The sequence below is a fragment of the Talpa europaea genome (genome assembly GCF_964194135.1).
Source record: "Talpa europaea genome assembly, chromosome: 6".
Classification (NCBI taxonomy): domain Eukaryota; kingdom Metazoa; phylum Chordata; class Mammalia; order Eulipotyphla; family Talpidae; genus Talpa; species Talpa europaea.
Window position 1 is genome coordinate 5,444,867 of NC_140072.1, and position 14,598 is coordinate 5,459,464.

The following is a 14,598-nucleotide window of genomic DNA, read 5'->3' on the forward strand; positions in this document are numbered from 1 at the left end:
TTCAAGCATTGATTTGGAAGGCAGAAAAGTATAAAAAGATGTAAAAAAAAATATTTATTTCATTACAGGAAGACCCAAAGCCAATAGTTACAAAGAGAAATATATTGGTTCATTATAATACTTTGTACCCATTTCTAAAACTTAACTATATTCACGGACACTTTATAAGACAGTTAACTCCTGAACTTTAAAAATCTCAAAAGAATGAATGAATAACTAGCATGTTTCTTAAAATTTTTAGAATATCAACTTGAAGGCCCCAAGACTTCAGCACTGTGATATTTTGGCTGTTCTCCATACTAGACCATGGGCTCTGCAGTATCTCAAACTCATCTTAAATAACGAAAGGAACACACAATGCCCTAGCCCCATTGGGGAAGAAAGTTCTTTTAGGGAATGATTTCTCCAATTTTTGTACATTGGTTTCACTTGAGGACCTCCATGGGCCTCAAGGATCCATTATCTGGAATGTTTTTCATTCCTGAGATGCACCATTCACTTTAGAAAGACTTGCCTATGAGAGAGGTGCTTTGAAATGTCTACGTCTTTTTGAATCAACTCATAATTTACTTTCTTTATGAGGTATTTCCACTAGAGACATTGTGCTCTGGGTTTTAGGTTTTGTGGTACTATAAACAAGTCTTTTTGTAGCACTTCCAATTTTCTATTATAATTACAACTTCCATTCTACCAATACATATTGTGTGCACCACCAGAAACATCCTCATGTCTTATTCACTCTCTTTCCAGCTCAGTAAGCGAGAGATTATATAATCACCATCTGCTGAATGAATGAATGAATGAATGAATGAAGCTGCGTCTGAGGATACGCATCTGGGCACTGTGATAAAACCGAGTCTAAAAAATGGCATGTTCTCAGGGAAAGGGTATTGCAAGAGGACCTACTCTAATCCTGCTTTCAGCAAAGTAGACAGAACTGGATGGAAAGAGGCAGTTTTTGATTTCAAGACCGGAGTGTGGTAGTTAAGACTGGAAGTCAGGCAAACTGCCCGCATTCAGACCCTGGCTCTGCTACCGAAGACTGTTTCCTGGAAAGTTTCTTAACTTTCTGTACATCCATGTCCTCATTTATAAATGAGAGCCTAATAGTAATTGCCTGGCAGGTACTTCCTGGTTCACCGCAAGGTGTTATATAGGTGTTGCCCTGGTTATTTCACAATTATAGAGTTATGGCATTCAAGATACAAGAATTGAGAGGAACTCAACCTTCTCACCATCTTAACTCTGTGGAGAGTCAGCTCAATAAAGCAAGGCATGACAAACTAAGTGAAGTTATTAAAGAATGTAGATGGGTTGAATCCAGGAGTAGCTTCCAGGAATCTTGGGGAAAGCTGCCTGAATTCTGAGCTTATCAAGAGAGATTACATACAGTTTGTAAGGTGTTACATAAAATAGTTCAAGGATTTCTACAAAGAAAATCTGGGCAGTGTTTGGTTAATGTATCGATTTGACATTGTCTATGCATTGAGGGAAATAGAAAGATTTGTTTAAGTCTACCCTACGTATTAAGTCTTATCTTCTGGGAACTAGGCATTTTAGTAACACCATACCTGTTAGAGTTGACATTCTTTGCAGTTACTGATGTGTCTGGAGGCAGCAACTTCAACAGTGTTTTCTCACAGAGGAAGCTTTGTTTCTGGTGGGTGCAGCCTCTTCATAGGAACAGGGGAGCTGCATCTGGACCCTTAACTTGTACCCTTCAGTTGGGATAAGTGAGAGGGAGAGCCACTCAATTGCTGGCTTTGGTTCATGATAGGAAGAGATTTGTTCTGTCCTTAGGATCATAATAAAATGTGAATTTCCTCAAATTCGACAGTATCCCTAAGTAGCAACTTCCATCTTAATTGTTGTAGGTAAAGATAGTGCATCAGAATCACTCACTGAGCCGCACAGAGACTACTTCTTTCAGCTTCTATCAATACATCTCCTAAGTATCAGAACTGCTGTGTCTGTGTGCGCTGTCTGTGATGATGGTTTGTGCTATTGTGGCAGAAAGTCTGATGGGAAAACTACCAATCTTTCTTTGTTCTGTTCCCAAACTTGAGAAAAATCCAACTTATAGGCACCTTCAGTAAAGAAAGAGTGATATGTTATCTATGTTTTATTGTGCTTGTATTAGTTATCAGTACTATTAATTGCTATTATGAACTATCTAACTTATACAAAGGTTTACTACTTTCAAAAGGCATCCGTATCATGATCACATTGAGACTTGCAATCTTTCTGCAAGCTCATCATGCAGACACCTGGTTTCACACAAGAGGAAATAAAATTCTGAAAGCGATATGATCGAAACTCAAGGCAAAGTTATATTCACAGGGGTCTCTGACTACAGCATATTTATTTTGGGATTATCTAAGAAGGGAAAGGAATTGTGAGTGATCTTTGGGCATCTGGGAGCTTGAAAGCACTAATGAAAGTCTATGAGATGCACAGCATATGCTCCAGCTAAAGATAGAACACAGACTCCTGTCCACAGCAGGGAAGACCCACTGCAAATCCTCTAATTGATCATTTATGCACATTTTCCTCAAGGACAATTTGTTGTTTATGTGAAGGCCTCCTGCCTGGGTCAGAAGTGATCCAAAATGAACATATTTGATGAGTCTGACACCCTGAAAGGAAATGTCAGACTTGTGAATGAGAGAGAACAGGAAAATAACAAGCATTGTTCTAAGTGCATGTGATGTGTGAACTCCTTCTCAGAGCATCTCTATACGACAGTGCTTGAAAATCTTCACGCTATAGATGAGGAAACTGGAATAAAAACTTGAAAACCTGCCAAAGATGGTGTACTCTGTGGCTTGCAGAATCTTGTACAATCCTTTAAGCAACAGTTTATTAAAATTGACAAATATTTAACTATATAAAAATAGAAATTGCAGAAAATAGTTAGACTATGCTATGTGTTAGCTGGTATGTTCAGAGTTTGTTGTCATATATTCTTTTTTTTTAATTATGAAGATTTTTTATTTTAAGATTTATTTATTTATTTATACAAGCACTGGGTACAGTCAGAAGCACAGGAGGGTGAGAGAATTCACCAGAGCCAGAGCGGGGAGCAGAGCAGGCAGAAGGACCGAAGTACACTGCTGAGGGGAGCAGCGGGCGGCAGGAGAGGTCTGTGCGCCTGTTGTCATATATTCTTTAAGCTATGCTTTGCTTACTTTTAAATTATTTTCAATACCATTGATAGTTTTCTGATGAGAGCAGAGAGAAAAATAAAACTCTCCAAATATTCCCACACTCAATAAGTATTGCAAATACTCAAATTTAAAATGTCTTATAGTTAAATCTCTACTTATAAAGTGAAATAAAATATTAGGAAAGAAAAAACTTTCAAGACTGAGCTCCTTGGAGACTCCTATAGGTCTTGGTACTGGTCATCAGCAAGATCAGCTCTCTGGCTTGCTCCCCACTCACCCACTGAGCTCCCAAAACTCTGGAGTGCTTTTGCTAATCCCAAGACCTTCATATTAATTAGATATGCACGAGATATTTGCTGAACTGCGGAGATAATAGATTTTTTATTTGGGTGGAGATAGTGCTTTGGAGGGTGTGAGTTAAGTAATGCTGCCATCGCAAACATGGAAATAAGGAACAACATTCAGGAACAACACAGAAATGATCAAGGCAGCAAAAAAGCTAAGTAATTTAGTAATGATGAGAACCAGGTATGAGAACAGAAATGAAGGAGTCATCAAGAAGATCTGGAGATTGACCACCACCTCACACCATACACAAAAATCAACTCAAAATGGATTAAAGAACTAGACATAAGACCTGAAACCATAAAATATATAGAAGGAAATATAGGCGAAACACTACGTGATTTGCACATCAAAGACATCTTTACAGACACATCACCCAAAGCTGTGATAGTGAAGGCAAAGATAAACAGCTGGGACTATATCAAATTAAAGAGCTTTTGCACAGCAAAAGAGACAATAACAAAAACAAAGAGAAACCCCACCAACTGGGAGAACATTTTTGCACCCAACACTAATGATAAAGGACTGATCACAAAAATCTGCAAAGAGCTGATGAGACTCAACAACAACAAAGAAAATAATCCAGTCAAAAAATGGGCAGAAGAGCTTAAAAGAAACCTCTCTGAAGAGGAAATGCAAATGGCCAACAGGCATATGAAAAAATGTTCAACATCACTTGTCATCAGGGAAATGCAAATCAAAACTACCATGAGATACCATCTTACACCAGTGAGAATGGCACATATTAAAAAAACTAGCAACAACAAATGTTGGCGAGGGTGTGGAGAAAAAGGAACTCTTCTGCACTGTTGGTGGGAGTGCAAACTGGTCCAACCACTGTGGAAAGCTGTGTGGAGATTTCTGGACCTACTAAACATAGAGCTTCCATATGACCCAGCAATTCCACTCCTAGGTATTTACCCAAAGGACACAGAAACATCAATTCCAAAGAACACCTGCACCCCTATGTTTATAGCAGCACTGTTTACAATAGCTAAGCTTTGGAAACAACCCAAATGCCCAAAAATAGATGACTGGATCAAGAAGATGTGGTACATATATACCATGGAATATTACTCAGCATTCAAAAAAGATAAACACATGCAATTTGCTGCAACATGGATGGCGCTGGAAGGGATCATGCTCAGCGAAATAAGCCAAAAAGAAAAAGAAAAATACCGGATGGTCTCACTCATAGCAGGAATCTAGAAAACTTAAATAAGGGACCAGGAAAATGAATAACTATAAGAAAGTGAAAATCAAAATCAACAAAAAACTATGAACCAGAGACACTTTTAGGGGGGCGGGGGCGGGAGGGGAGGGATTGGGGTCAGAATGGGGGGCTGCAATTGTATGGGGAATATAACAATAAAATTTATAAAAAAAAAAAAAAAAGAATTAAATAAAAAAAAAAAAAAAAAAAAAGAAGATCTGGAGAAAAGCAGAAATACCAACAGTTAGATGTATGGATACCTGACAGAGTGCCAGTATCATGCTGACTAGACACACCATAGCCACAGAACACTAGAATAATCTAGTGGTGGAAACAGCATATTAAAGCAAATTACACGATGCATGTACAACTGCAATTCTGGTAAGTGCTATAAAGTAGAGGTCCAATATGTTGTGGTACTTGATGGGAGATTTTACTTAGCTAGGAAGGTCATGAAAGGTCTCCCAAATAGAGTGATACTTTGCTGAAAATCAGAAGGAAGATCAGAAATAAGGTGAAGGGGTGGGGAAAGAATTTTCATGTAGAGAGAACTAATTATAATTGCAAAGTTCCCGTGACCTGAAGGAGGGGCTTGGTGTGGCTGGAACAGAGAGATGGAGTTAAAGATAAATCTGGAATCACAGTATGCTTCAACCCATGTTAGTCATGGTAAGGAGCTGGTTCTGCACCTGAGCTGTGATGGCAGACATCAGTGTGGAATAAAGGACCCCCAATAGGATGCTTGATCACTCTAAAATGTGAGGGTGGACTGGGAAGGAACAAAGCATTTGTCCCTGTGCAAGTTAAGAGGTGATTATTGTAGCCCTCTTCCTCTAGATGAGAGTAGTTCATCTACTAGTGGAAGGAAAGAACTAGACAGACTTAGATCAATCCAAAGAAATCCTGCTACTCCATTGTGAGATATCACACAACCACAGTTTCAACTAGTTGAGATCATGCAGTCTTCAGAACATTCCTTCTCACTGGTAGGAAGAAGTGTAGATGTGTCTAAAACTCATGGACATAATAGTCTGGGATGCACCTGGGGGTCCCAGAGCTGGAAGGAAACTGAGGTGGAGCCACCGGTAATCAGGGGTTGGCAAGCATGAGAAGGTGAATGCTGAGGAGTGTTTGTCAAGCTTGTATGAAATATTTAGTCCATTAGCATTACTGGGTGGTGGGGGAGTGGCTGATTACAAGGGATTGAGAAGAATGAAAATAATAAAACTGTGGAGACAAATATATGAATTAGCCTTGGGAGAGAATTCTTGTGGGAAAAGGAGAGATTAATAGAAGAAATATCAAGATGAGGGAACGCAAGATGCAGAAGGCGTACTATATTTAGATAAAAACGGAATCTTCATTGAACATGGCATTAGCTAAAGCAGGATGCTTCTACAGACGCCCTTTTATTAGACTCAAGAGCTTCTCTCTCTTTTCTACATTACTTTGCTGAGTTTTCCCCTTTTTAGTCATGGATGGTGTTTTACATTTTCCAGTACTTTTTCTGCATCCACTAAGATAATCATATCCATTTTCTTTTTATTCTGTTGATGTGATTAACTGATTATTATTCAGAATTTAAACCAACTTTTCATTCCTATGATAAATTCTCTGGGTCATGGTTTATTGTTTTATATATGAGGATTTTGATTTGCTATTAGTTTGTTGGATTTTTATAATGTGTTCAGGAGATTTTATTTTCCTTCATGTTCTTTCTTCCTTAAAAGTTGAAGTTCAGGAGCAACATGGCGGCTAGGAGACGCTGCGAGTAAGATCTCCCATTAAAAAAAGTTAATAGGGAGGAAAAGCGGCAGGTCCCAGTGAGAACTGGGACACGGAAGATAAACGGACGACTCCAGCAAACTGCCCGAAGAAGAAAGTTGCCATAAAAGAGGACGAGAAGGGAGGGAAGCGCAGAACCCTGCTCCCCTCCCCCGCCCACAGAGGCGGCACTCTCCGACCGGCAGAGAGGAGGAAAACAACAAACCAAAACGCCCAACAAGAAAAACGGACGCAGCAAGTGGGACTGTGAGTGGAAAGGAACTATTTCAGCCACCACACCCCATGAACGGGAGCTGAGGCGAACCCTGCAGGATCCGCCGCAGAGGTGAGCTCCAGGCGCCATTAAAGAGAGCCCCGCCCCCCAGGAGGAGACCAGCACCAGCACACAGCCCCGGCCGCCCGGTAAGCTTGCGCGGAAAGTGGCGCGGATCCGGACCAGATTGCAGCTGCCCAGGTCCCCGCGCCTGCGACCTAGGCTTGCGGGGAGACAGCGGAGGCCCTCCCTGAGTGAGCAGGAACAAGGCGCCCAGGCAGGGGAGCGGGATTCAAAAGGCGCCATTCCCGCGCCACTGATCTGGGCTACAGCCCGCGTCCTGGAACTGAGGGCTTTGGAACTGAGACCCGGGGCACGAAATTAGGGGCGTGGGTTCCCCACGACAGTGGGGCACAAGGCAGACACAGCACCCCAAAGCCGTTGAGGTGTACCCTACCATCCCCGCTCTGCTCCCTGTCCCACGGGGTGGAAAATCAGCTCCCCAAGGGCTCTAGGAGAGATCTCTGGCGCCACCTAGCGACTTGACGCCAGAAGAGGCTCCTGAAGGAGCTAGTGGCCAGCTGGGGAGTTAGCCCACACCGGGCCCCTTCCGAACAAGTAGTCTGAGCCCACAGGGAGAGCGAGCACCCACATCCGGGGCAGACCAGGCGCGCAGAAGAGTGTGCCTGAGACCAGAAGCGCAGGGAGTGTGTCCCACATCACCATTTTAGAACAGGGACATTTCTTCAGTAAAGACTACCTGCAGAAGGCTTCCTCAGGAGCCAGAGGTGAGCGGGGGAAGTTCGCCCACGCCAGACCCCCTCTGGCCTGCAGTCCAAGCCTAGAGGGGAGCAGGAACCCACCACCGGGACAGACCAGGCGCACAGGGGAGTGTGTCCCCACATCGGCATTTTAGAACAGGGACCTTTCTCCAGTAAAGGCTGCTTGAAACTGACAGATGACTCCTGGAAGAACCAGAGGGGAACAGAGAAGCCCACCCAAGATGCCGGCAAGTCCCAACAACACAGTGTCCCAACGCATACGGCAAATTAGAAAACAGACAGTAGGGAGGAGAAGAACCACACGCAACCTAGCAACTCTCCAGAGAAAAAGCACACCACAAAAAGAAAGCCACCCCCCAGATTGCAACGACAATAACTTGGAAGAATTTCTGAGCCTTCCAGAAAGAGAATTTAAAATTGCCGTGATTAAAAAACTGACAGAAGTCATAAAGGAAAACAATGAAAAGGGAAAAATAATCAACGATCAGAAGAATGCAATTGAGTCCCTAGAGAGGGAAAACAATGGTCAGAAGAAAGAAATTGAGTCCCTAAAGAGGGAAGTAAAAGAAATGCAGGAGATCAAAGAATTAATGGAAGAACTAAAGAATTCTGGGAAAAGCAATGAAAGCAGAATAGATGAAATGGAAGAACGAATAAGTAATCTTGAAGACACAGAAATAAAAAGAACCAAAACAGAAAAGGAAAGAGAAGTACGAAGGAAAAAGAACGAAGAAAGACTTCGGGAACTATCTGACTCCATGAGGAAAGGAAATATAAGAGTTATAGGAATACCAGAAGGAGAGGAGAGAGATGTAGGAACAGAGAAAATATTCAAAGAGATAATTGAAGAGAACTTCCCAAATGTGAAGAAGGAGCTGAAAATTGATATACAAGAAGCAAGAAGAACACCAAACTTCCACGACGAAAGAAAAAATACAGCAAGACACATAATAGTAAAGCTCCCAAGAATCCAGGACAAGGAAAAAATAATGAAGCTGGCAAGAGGGAAGAAACAGATAACATTCAAAGGAAAACCAATCAGGCTGACATCAGACTTCTCCGAAGAAACACTACGGGCAAGGAGAGAGTGGAGGGACATAGTCAACAGACTCCAAGAAAACAGATGCCAACCAAGAATACTCTATCCCGCAAAGCTCTCCTTCCTCTTTGAAGAAAGAATATGGACCTTCCCAGACAAACAGAAACTCCGGAATTTCATTGCAACTAAACCCCCACTCCAAAAAATACTACAAGGAGTCCTAAAGCCAGAACCTCAGAGCGACGAATAACAATGAAAGAAGGCAAAAAAAAAAAAAGTTATTAAAAGAATAAATAAATAAAATCAAAGGAAAGACAAACACAATGGCAAATACAGATGTTAACATATCAATATTAACTCTAAATGTAAATGGACTAAACTCTTCAATAAAAAGACACAGAGTTGCAGCCTGGATTAAGAAACAAAACCCAACCTTTTGCTGTCTCCAGGAAACACATTTAGCTACAAAAGATAAAAATAGGCTCAAAGTTAAAGGATGGAAAACAATCCTACAAGCAAATGGGCCAAAAAAGAAAGCAGGAACAGCTATACTTATAGCAGATAAAACAGATTTCAAACTCAAAAAGATAAAAAGAGACCCCAATGGTCACTACATTATGATCAAGGGGACAATACTTCAAGAAGAAATAACACTCATTAACATATACTCACCAAACGAAGGAGCACCAAAATATATCAGACAACTGTTGTCCTCTCTGAAAACAGACATCAGAGAAAACACATACGTAGTGGGAGACTTCAACACACCACTATCAACAATGGATAGATCAACAAGACAAAAAATAAGTAAAGAAACCAAAGCTCTAAATAAAGACCTAAAGCAATTGGGCTTAACAGACATCTATAGAACACTAAACCCCAAAAAAACGGAGTACACATTTTTCTCAAGCGCACACGGATCATTCTCCAGGATCGATCACATACTGGGGCACAAGACAAACATCAACAGATACACCAAGATTGAAATCATATCAACCATCTTTTCTGACCATGAAGGCATCAAACTAGAAATAAACCATAAAAAGAAGGCAAGGAACTTTCCTACCTCATGGAGATTAAAAACCACACTACTGGAAGACCATTGGACTAATGAGGAGATCAAAGAAGAAATTAAAAAATTTTTTGAATTGAACGACAAGGAGGACACCAATATCCTAAATGTATGGGATGCAGCAAAAGCAGTAATAAGAGGAAAATATATAGCAATAGAAGCTCACATCAAGAAACAAGAAAGAACGCAAAGAAACAACCTCATCTCGAAGCTCAAAGATCTAGAAAAAGAACAACAAAAAAACCCCAAAACCAGTAGAAGAAAAGAAATAATAAAAACCAAAGCAGAAATAAATGAAATTGAAACTAAAAAAACAATCCAAAAGATCAATGAAACCAAGAGCTGGTTCTTTGAAAAAATCAATAAAATAGACAAACCCCTAGCCAGGCTCACAAAGGAAAAAAGGGAGAAAGCACAAATAAACAGGATCATCAATGAAAGAGGAGAAATCACAACGGACACAGCAGAAATCAAAAGAATAATCAGTAACTACTATGAACAGTTATATGGAAACAAGTTTAACAATCTAGAGGAGATGGACAAATTCCTACAACTCTACGATCACCCAAAGCTAGATAAAGAAGAAATAGAACACCTAAACAGACCAATTACAATTAGCGAAATTGAAATGGTAATCAAAAACCTCCCCAAAAACAAAAGCCCAGGACCTGATGGATTTACAAATGAATTCTACCAAACATTCAGAGACGAATTAGTGCCTATCCTTCACAAACTCTTCCAAAAAATTGAGAAGGAAGGGACAATACCAAACACGTTCTATGAAGCCAACATTACACTAATACCAAAACCGAACAAGGACAACACAAAAAAGGAAAACTACAGGCCAATCTCCCTAATGAACACTGATGCAAAAATCCTCAATAAAATTTTAGCTATCAGAATCCAACAATGTATCCATAAGATAATTCACCACGACCAAGTTGGATTCATTCCAGGGGCACAAGGATGGTTTAACATCCGAAAATCAATCAACGTTATCCAACACATCAACAAAAAGAAATATAAAAACCATATGATAATATCAATAGATGCTGAGAAAGCTTTCGACAAAGTGCAACACCCATTCATGATAAAAGCCCTTGAAATTCTTGGGATACAAGGAACATACCTCAACATCATAAAGGCCATCTATGACAAGCCAACAGCCAGTATCATTCTCAATGGTGAAAAGCTGAAAGCAATTCCATTAAGATCTGGAACAAGACAAGGATGTCCACTCTCACCATTGCTTTTCAATATAATACTGGAAGTCCTAGCCAGGGCAATAAGACAAGAGAAAGACATCCAAGGAATCCAAATAGGAAAAGAAGAAGTCAAACTATCACTATTTGCAGACGATATGATATTATACATAGAGAACCCCAAAAACTCCACAGAAAAGCTAATTCAACTCATCAATCAGTTCAGTAAAGTGGCAGGATACAAAATCAACACGCAAAAGTCAGTAGCCTTCCTATACACAAACAATAAATCTGAAGAAGAAGAAATCAAAAAGACCATCCCTTTTGTTATTGAAACAAAAAAAATCAAATATTTGGGAATAAATCTAACAAAAGAGGTAAAGGACCTATACAAAGAAAACTATAAAACACTGTTAAAGGAAATAGAAGAAGACACAAAGAAATGGAGAGACATCCCCTGCTCATGGATTGGGAGAATAAACATTATTAAAATGGCCATCCTTCCAAAAGCAATATACAGATTCAATGCTATTCCAATCAAAATTTCAATGTCATTCTTCAAAGAAATAGAACAATTATTGATGAAATTCATATGGAATCACAAAAAACCCCGAATAGCCAAAGCTCTCCTGAAAAAAAAAAAGAAGGGAATGGAGGCATCAGACTCCCAGACTTCAAACTATACTACAAAGCCATAATCATCAAAACTGCATGGTATTGGAACAAGAACAGACATACAGACCAATGGAATCGAATAGAAAATCCAGAAATAAACCCACAGATTTATGGTCAACTAATCTTTGACAAAGGAGCAAAGAATATGCATTGGAGCAAAGAAAGTTTGTTCAATAAATGGTGCTGGGAAAACTGGGTCGCTACATGCAAAAGAATGAAGCTTGACCACCACCTCACACCATACACAAAAATCAACTCAAAATGGATTAAAGAACTAGACATAAGACCTGAAACCATAAAATATATAGAAGGAAATATAGGCGAAACACTACGTGATTTGCACATCAAAGACATCTTTACAGACACATCACCCAAAGCAGTGATAGTGAAGGCAAAGATAAACAGCTGGGACTACATCAAATTAAAGAGCTTTTGCACAGCAAAAGAGACAATAACAAAAACAAAGAGAAACCCCACCAACTGGGAGAACATTTTTGCACCCAACACTAATGATAAAGGACTGATCACAAAAATCTGCAAAGAGCTGATGAGACTCAACAACAACAAAGAAAATAATCCAGTCAAAAAATGGGCAGAAGAGCTTAAAAGAAACTTCTCTGAAGAGGAAATGCAAATGGCCAACAGGCATATGAAAAAATGTTCAACATCACTTGTCATCAGGGAAATGCAAATCAAAACTACCATGAGATACCATCTTACACCAGTGAGAATGGCACATATTAAAAAAACTAGCAACAACAAATGTTGGCGAGGGTGTGGAGAAAAAGGAACTCTTCTGCACTGTTGGTGGGAGTGCAAACTGGTCCAACCACTGTGGAAAGCTGTGTGGAGATTTCTGGACCTACTAAACATAGAGCTTCCATAGGATCCAGCAATTCCACTCCTAGGTATTTACCCAAAGGACACAGAAACATCAATTCCAAAGAACACCTGCACCCCTATGTTTATAGCAGCACTGTTTACAATAGCTAAGCTTTGGAAACAACCCAAATGCCCAAAAATAGATGACTGGATCAAGAAGATGTGGTACATATATACCATGGAATATTACTCAGCATTCAAAAAAGATAAACACATGCAATTTGCTGCAACATGGATGGCGCTGGAAGGGATCATGCTCAGCGAAATAAGCCAAAAAGAAAAAGAAAAATACCGGATGGTCTCACTCATAGCAGGAATCTAGAAAACTTAAATAAGGGACCAGGAAAATGAATAACTATAAGAAAGTGAAAATCAAAATCAACAAAAAACTATGAACCAGAGACACTTTTAGGGGGGCGGGGGCGGGAGGGGAGGGATTGGGGTCAGAATGGGGGGCTGCAATTGTATGGGGAATATAACAATAAAATTTATAAAAAAAAAAAAAGTTGAAGTTCATCAGTTAAGCCATCTTGTGCATGTAGGTTTTCTTTTTTTTAATGTAAGTGTTTTATTTGTGGAAAGTTTGTTTGCTACATTGACATAGTTGAACACATGTTACTCGCTTTATTATTAGTTATCTTGTCTTTTCTCTTTCTACCTTCAGTTATATTTGTGTTTATATAATTCCATTTCAACTTATCCATTATTCTGTTAACTATCTTTTTTTTAGCATCTATTGTAGTTGCTTCAGAGTTAGAAACACATATTGAACTTTCAGTTGACTTAGATTTAATTTTGTGCCACTGAATAAAATATAGAAAACTTTCAATCCTATGTCACATAGGTAAATTTACCTTAACATCCTTCATTTTTGCTGTAGCTGAAAAATACTATGAAATTCCTGGTGGGCTTGGGAAATAAAAAAGACTATCTCTCAGAATATGTGACTATAACAGTTGTCAGATAATTAGATGTAACAGATACAGAAAGGTACATTAATTTATTTGCCCAATACGAAACAACTAGCAGCTAAATCTAGTCTTTGCCTATGATACAATTCCACAAGGCGGTATCTCCTCTGTTATGAGAGGAAATGAAATGTAGACAAGAATCTGGAAATATATAGGTGGAGAGAAAAGTAGAGCAGGGAGTCATCTACCCTCCTGGTGAAACGCCTGATGTAAGGGATCATATTCCCGAGACCAAGGCTCTGAAGACTGACAGATTTCAGTGAATTTGCTGCTAGGAACCTTTACTTCTCCTTTGTCTTCAAAATCAGCAGAGACTGTATATGAGTTTACAAAATGCAAACACTTCTTGGTTCATTGACTATGATGGATTCCCTGGGGGCAAACAGAAACTACGGAAGAGATGGTTTTTATTGTTCTCAGAAGTTCAAATCTTTGCTGAAATTGTTTCCATCTATTTTGAATGAGTAAAACACACATTTCACAGACTATTTTTCCTTTCTGATTTTTGCATTTTTCCCCCAAATTATTTTCAATTCACAATGGTTCACCATGAAACAAGATAGGGATAATGCCAATTCAATATAGTGTCTATGGAAATGGTTATTTAAGGATAAAAAACTTAAAATACTTGAATAGGAAAATAGGTGACATACTGTCTAGATGGAAAATTTCACTTTGGGTTTCAGTGGTTCCCTGTGGGCAGATTTCCAGAGATCTTTGCTGGTACCCTGGGGTAACACATAAGCCTTGCCTTATCTGCACCCTGGAGGGGTGATTTCTGACCAGTGATTTCCCAGTCAACCCAGAAAACTTCTGAACTATACAGGGAGCGCACCTTCACCATCTTCTGGAAGGTCTGAATCCTAGTCTCAGTAGCCAATCGCTCCCTTCCATTTCATCATTTTCATGCTTTTCCCCCTCAAATGTGAATTTTTGTCACAGTTCTTTTTAACTCTTTATAGTTGTTCTCATCAGACATGTCAATAATTATTATTATTAAATGGTTCCATTCCAATTACTATGTAGGTTCTTTTTCTTAACTGGAACTTTGACTGATACAGAGCCATAGAACTCAATTGATAAACCACCATTAAAGTTAGTGACTATCAGGTTATCGACAGACAAGTGTTATAGGGGAAACATCAGAGTGTCAAATTCATTCAAGAGGAGTAAGAAAAGTAGAAAAGTAGCTTCCAAAAATTGGAGGCTCCT